Source organism: Megascapheus bottae, chromosome 1 (genome assembly GCF_031878675.1).
Source record: "Megascapheus bottae isolate mThoBot1 chromosome 1, mThoBot2.hap1, whole genome shotgun sequence".
In the NCBI taxonomy this organism is placed as follows: Eukaryota; Metazoa; Chordata; class Mammalia; order Rodentia; family Geomyidae; genus Megascapheus; species Megascapheus bottae.
Genome location: NC_143509.1, coordinates 95,887,200 through 95,894,664, shown reverse-complemented (window position 1 = coordinate 95,894,664; position 7,465 = coordinate 95,887,200).

The window sequence follows — 7,465 nt, the reverse complement described above, 5'->3', positions numbered from 1 at the left end:
TTTGAGTTCAAATCCCATCTGCTAAAACCTACAGGGGTGAACTTTAGAATGTCATTCAATCTGTTGTGTCTCAGCTTCTTCACCTATAAAAGAGGAATAAACACAACATGGATCATGTAGGAATATTACAATTATTTGTAATAAAAATATGACAATCTCTGGTTCACACTTAAAAATGAATCTACCATTATTTAAACAAACATTAACATGGATATATTTTAAGGATGGTTATGAAATTAGAATACTAAATGAAAGATATACATACAATAAGATAGCCTTGTTCATTAACTAAAACAGCAATAAAAAACCAATTTATGTAAAGCTATATAAATATTTCCTGAAAGTCTATAAAGATCTGCATTTTCCAGTGGTTTGGATGCACGTAAGAGTTAAATTCTTGAGATAAAAGCAGAGAGCAGTAAGCAGAGCTGTTAAGAGAGAGCTACGCAGACTATGTCACACCAGTTACAGAGATGTGGTGCTGAGAGAGAAAATGGGTCTATTGGAAGCAGAAAAGCTAGGAGTGAGGGTGCCAAGAGCGTGAACCACAAGTAAGGTCAGGCTTCTGTGGTGTCTGAAAAAAAGTTCAAGAATGAAGAAGCCCAGTGACTGTCCATTAAGCCCCTTACTCACCATAAGTGCTTTAGTGCTCCCTCAACATCGGGGTTCATCAGGTAAATCCCCCGCTGAGTGACAACATTTAGAAATCAAAATCTGAGGAAGAACCACTGCCATGGGAAGAATGCATGGGGATTAGGCAACAAAAAGTTTCTCTAGATCTAGAGTTTGGAAAACGAGGAAAACAAGCATGAAGGATCTACTAGGCAAGGCAGCATGGAGACATAGACTTTTGCTATTGCAAACGGCTACTTCACTTGGGGTGATTTCATAAATCTCTGAAAACACTGCAATGAGACCTCTTCTTGATATATGTCAATAAGGTTCACTGGAAAAAAATCAAGTATTTAAAAATAATTCATAACATAAACAACTTGTAACTGCTGAATACATATTATTTCAATGTAGTTTTAGTATTAATTTCTGAGAAAAAAGAAACAGAATAAATATCAGAGGAAGGAAGGAAGAAAAAGAGGGAGGGAGGGAGAAAAGAATGAAGGAATGATGGAAGGAAGGAAAAAAGGAAGGAAGCTTTTAAGTACTGTATTTGTCCTCTAGAACATCTGGGCAGTGAAGATGTTTCTTCCCCCACCCCCCCCACCAAGTATCTCAGTGACAGATTGTACACATAGAGTAAGGAACCAGTTCCAACATCCTGTTTCTGAACTACCCTAAAGATTTTCAACTGTGGTTTTGCTTTTCCTTGCATTCAAAGGGACATAGATATTATCTTTTATGAGTTGTTCATTAGCATCTAGGCCAAGTACACAAATAACTTTAATGAAAACTATTAACATAATTAGCAATGGATGGAGGAATGTTAATTGAATTGACTTATTCCCAAGTAATTTTGATGTGTGTTTCCTCATATTCTGGATGACAAAGAAGAACTCTCAGCTATCAGAAAATCTGGTTTTTTTTTTCTTCAGCATCAACTTTTTATAGGAAGAGAGAAATATTTCCCTTGCTAAATGAGTTCAGTGCTGGCATCAGAAGGCAGAAGGCACAGCGTGGATGGCACACACTTCTTAGGATGAAGTTTAATGGGTGTTCATTCCTGAAGCATCGCTTACTCTACCTCTGTGAATCAGAGTGATGGTTTAAGTATTGCACAAGGGCACTTCAAGTGATGCATGCCACAATTTGGATCCTGCATGGGAGAGATAATCATAAAACAAAGAAACTAAGAGCTTGGAAGCACAGTGCAGGTTGAAGAAGAAAGCAAGTGAGTTCTTAGGTATTTTTTAAGGGTGTCTTTTTTTAAAATAACAATTCTGAATGCCATTTTTCTCAGATAAATCTAATCAAATGTCAGATTCCAAAGAGGAAGAAAGGGCACAAAGCAAATAAGAAACATTTTGTCCTGCATTAATCTCAGTGTGAATTATCCAGGTTTTCTTTTCTATCTTAGGCTAGAAAACAAGCTCTGCTTGAAATGTATACAGAGAAATGATAGGTGGAACTCCCATTGTCCCTGATTCAATGTAAATATTATTAGGAGAAGTAAATAAAGGTTTATTAGATGTTATATCTTAGTTTAAATACACACAATAGGTTCTTTCTAGAACAAACTAAAAGTTGAATTTTCATTTAACTTGGCAGAAAATTTGATGTTTGGAAACAATGACTAAAGCCTTCATCTTCGATCTTGGTGAAATATAAGAGGAAAGGAGGTCGTTGGATTTCTTTGACCCAAAATATTTCCTTCTATCATGAGTTGACTAAATGGCAACATTGCTCTAATGTTCAAGTCAGCTGTCCCCAGGAAACATTTACCACCCTTGCACTGTTATTTAAATGCACATTAATAAGTCCAGCTAGTAATCTATCCCTTCATCAAAAAATAAAATTAAAATCAAACAAGTATATATATATATAATATGTATGTACATCAGTGTATGCATGTGTGTATCTGTGTCTGTCTCTCTGTGTTGATGTAAGACATAGCATAGGCTTAAAACTGAAATATCAGGAACTATATTTTAACAAAAATTCTATGAAAGCTTTACTAAAGGGGAATTCTGTCATTGCTCTTTACATACTTCAAGCAGAGTGTGTTGTCCAGCCCAGTACACAAAAAAGAATCTGGATAATCCACAGGTGATATTGACTGCTCTCTAATAAACTAGCCTAAGGGAGCTCATTTATAAGGAAATTCATTGATGGAAACACCACAGGACCAGATGCATTTCTTCATTCTGTTCCTGAGATCAAGACAGAGAGAGAAAGAAAAAAAGTGTTTACCTGAAAGATTGCTGACACTACTGAATGCAGTTAGCTTTTGAAAAAAAATGTGTTTGGTAAGACAAATGCATATTTTAAACAATAATCTCTCATGCTCCTGGCAGCTTGTTTGAAGGGGAGAAAGTTTTACTTTGTTTTGTTTTGGTAGGGCAAGTTTTTTCTCTCTCTCTCTCTACATGTAGATAACAAAGAGAAGTTGTTCAGAGTTGTGAGAAAATGTAACCTCGAAGGGCAGGGAATGCTAGCTGTGTGTGTTGGGTTCTGTGAATGTCTTTCTGCTATGCATTGTTAAAGTGCAATTAACTCTATGAACAAAAAGTAACTCATCCTTGAGCAGTGGGCTAGAGAAAATTTCTCCTATAAAAAGCGAGGGAGGAGAACGGAGCTCCTGGAACTCGGTCACACCCAGCTGGAGGACTATATAAAACGCAGAGTCCAGAGTTGGACACAGAAAGTCCCAGCATCTTCTCTGTTCTGTTCAGCAGAGCTCTCAACCCCTCTCAATATGTCCTACAGATGTCCTGGAACCTTCTCCCAGTCCCCGAGCACCTTCTGTAGCCATTCCTTCTCTAGACACCTGGTCCCCAGCACTTACTTCTGCGCTCCCAGGATCTTCCAGCTGCGTTCCTCTCGGCCCTCCTTCCAGCCAACTAGATGCAGGACATCCTGCCTGGTATCCAGCCCTAGCCCTCGGTTCTGCCACCATCAGAGATTGTCCACACCCTGCAGTCCCTGCCGCACGACTTGTCCTGGATCTCTAGGCTTTGGGTCCAGGAGCTGCCATGTCCTGGGTTTGGGATCCATGAATTCCTGCACCTTGGGCTGCAGGTCAGGGAGCTGCCACTCCTCCAGCTCTGGGCACAGTGGCTGCACATCCCTGGGTTACAGAGTCCGTGGCTTTCCTTCCTTTGGCTGCAAATCTGGAGTCTTCCAACAAACATCCATGACTTCTAGGAGATTCCACGCTGCTTATTCCAGACCATTCTGTGGATCTGGTTTCTGGAGATCAGCTTGCTGAACACCCATGCCCATCTTTCCAGGGAGTTATCTCCACCATGGCTGGCTTCGAGATGCTGATGTTGCACACTTTTCAGCAATGTTAGCCCCCCCCACACCCCCCACCCCCGATCTGGACGCAGCCCTTTCAGATGGTTAAATTGGTGAATGATGGAGCCCCAAATCTGTCCTTGTGAAACAAGTGATTCCTTCATCTATATGTAGATTCTCCTTACAAAATGAGTAGTATAGTAAGATTTGGCCTAATAAACTTGTTCACTCTTGCATCTAACATGCTCTCACTCTTCTTCGTTGATTCTCAAAGTTTCATCTGTGATTTTTCTTGAGGGCTCCAGGTTCTCTGAAAATCTATTTCCTTAGGAAATGGCATTAAGTCTGGGACATGGAGAGAGTAGGGGAATGACAGAGTGCCTCTCTTCCACTACTAAGCTAGCAGAAAAGCATCCTCATGTTTTCAAGGAGAAAAATCTCATACCGGCCAACACATTTGATTTCAAGTTGATGTCTTCCGAGCAATATGCAAGCTTCCTGAGAAGATGCCAATTCAGTGATGAAGTATTTGCAAAATTATATAAAGTAGCTGAATAACTACATTAGCATGGGATGTCCCTACTGATGGGCCTTGTGTTTGCTATAGATATACTGGGAAAAAGCTTTATTGGATAAAAAGAAAGAAGAAAAAGAGAAAGAGAGCACAATAGTTAAAACAGAGGGAGGGAGCCAGGTTTTGCTTTGTTATAAATAAATATATGTATGTTGGGCTCTGGTGGCTCATGTCTGTGATCCCAGATACACAGGATGCTGAGGTCTAGAGGATCACAGTTTAAAGCCGGTCTTCATAGAAATGACTATGAGGTTATATCTCCAAAACAGAAAAAGAAAAAAGCAAGGAGGTGTGGTGGAAGTGATAGAGTACTAATTAACTACATGAGCAAGCAAAATGAGTGATGAAGTCCCAAGTTCCAGCAAAATATAAATAAATAGGTAAGTAAAATATGGAGGACAGGGAGGTAATGAAAGAGCGGAGGGGGAGCAAAACGGGGAGCGAAAAGAATTATATGCCTCAGCAGCTGAAAGGAATGTGTGCCAGAAACCTCCATGGACACCAAAATTTTGGATGATTACATCTCTTAAAATTGGTATCATATTTCACATGTAACTTACATACATCCTCTTATGTTTGTAAATCATCTCTATATTATTATACCTAATATTATATAGTAATTTTTATAGTGTATTGCTTAGGGAGTAAAGACCAGGAAAACATTCCACAAAGATCAATGGAGATATAACCTGTTTGAATGTTTTCAATCTATATCTATATCTATGTATGGAACCCAAGATGCAGTGAGTGGCTTAGTTTGTGCATCATCAATTTATAGAATCAAGACCTGTCTGGTTTGTCGTTACTGAGTCCTCTACAAATTAGATGAACATTTTAGTGACTTTTCCATTTACTAGGAAGGAAGATTGGACTGCTTCAACATTCTGAATCTTATAAACTGTCTAGATCCTTGGAATCCACTGATGAGAAGAAATAGCGAGAAGAAAAATAATCAATGCAGGATGCCAATCAGATCTGAGTGGTGCATTCTATGTATTCATTTTGATTAGAACAACTTGTTTCAGAAGCTAAATGTAGCCTGAAATTTTAGTGAAGAGGTTTCCATCCTATACTTAGTAATAATGCTTCTTCATGAGTGGGAGAACGATTATCAAAGATCATTTAATCCAGTCACATTCCATGAGGATTTATTTATTGTAACTTCCCTAGTATCTTTTCTTTTAAACTTTTCCTAATCTGATCTGAGAAGAGGATAACTTTGGTATATTTAAACAATGATTGCCCAGTGGAGATGCGGGCACCAGAATCTATGTGCACAGGATTCTTCTCAGATTTAGAAGATGACTAGAAGTAAAAGAAGGAATGCTCCAGCTTCTGTAGTGGCCTCTGGCTCTAAGAATCACTTAAACTGGTTTTACTTTATATATACTTTGTGTGCTTTCATTATATGGGCCAATAAACTCTTCCTTTGGTTTAAAGTAATTTTAATAATTAAAATAAAATAAGATTTCTGTAATTCACCACCAAAGAGCTATAATTAATAAAAACGTGTCATCAGGGACAGTGTTACTCATTGCCTTTGCTGAAAATAGGTGGTTAAAAGTTTTTATTAGGAAGACAAAAAAAATCTGTGGAGTCTAAATTATTGTAGTGAGGGTAGATCACTAATTCTTCTGAAAATCTGGATGAAATCTTTTGGAAAATCAGTTTTGGAGGTGTCACCATTGTATGGCCAGTGAGAAAGCACTGGAAACTAAAAGCTTCTGATAACAATTAAGGAAGAATTGGACCCTAGAGTAGTAAAAAGCCCAGTGAAATATTCAAAAAATATCCCAAAGATAAAGAAAATCTTCTTAAAAACTCACACCTGTTATCTTAGCAACTCAGGAGGATGAGATCTGAAGATTGCAATTGGATGTCATTCTGAGCAGGAAAGCCCATGAGACTCTTAATTAATCACAGAAAAACCCAACTGTGCTTCAAGTGTTAGAGTGCTAGCCTTGAACAAAACATGAGCTCAAGGACAATGGTCAGGCCCAGAGTTTGAGCCCCAGAGCCAACAAAAAGCAAAACAAAACAGAACAATCCCAAGATAAAAGGGCAAAGTGTCCAATGACAGAAATTCTTTTGTAAAATAGGATTATCCTAATTGTCAACAGAATTGTTTGCTGTGATTAGATTTTTAATTGTGTGTATGGCATTGTGCATATTATTGGGGATAATCTAGGTTTTAAAGAAATATGTCTTCTCTGTGAACATAAATTCTCTTCCTAGGCATTTGTTGCTGTTCCAATGAGCTGAACATAGCTTTACCCAAAGTTCAGCTGGAGTATTTACTCTGTGAATGACCCTCTTTACGACAATATATAACTTAAGAGAATAACCACTGTTTCAGTGGAAGATTTGAAGAGAAAGATCAAACACTGAAACCAACAGGCAAAAAGTAGAAGAAATACAAATACTAGAGTGATTAGGATCTTATGCTTTTCAGATTGTGAAATGGATTAAAGGCAACTGTGGGTGGCATTGATTCTAAGAGGCATGGGACAACATCCTGACACTGAATGCTTTATTCAGTGCATTACATCTTTGTTACTATCTAATGTTATACAAACTCCACTGGGTTTGTTTAGCAGCAAATTCAAGTCAGTGACTAGGGTGGGTGATGATGAGGGATGAAATGGACAGCTCAGGACTCCATGGTTGGCAGAGAAAATGTTAAAAGTAAAAATAAGAACTTGACTTCAAGTTCATTTCATCCTTCAGACTTATTTCAAGCCTCGTGCAGGCAACACAGCAAGTGGTATGAAAATGGCATTTGATTTCACAGAATTAGTTCTCACATGTATGAGGGATAGAGAATTATCCTGCCCCCCATTATCAGAACGCAAATGAAAGTTTAAAAGAAAGCTCCAGGATGCTGTAGCTGTCTAAGTTAGCGCCCCATTGTTTGCAGGATTATATGAGGAAGGAACACTATGATTTTCATTAAACATAAAATCTTGACAGCCAGATATAATC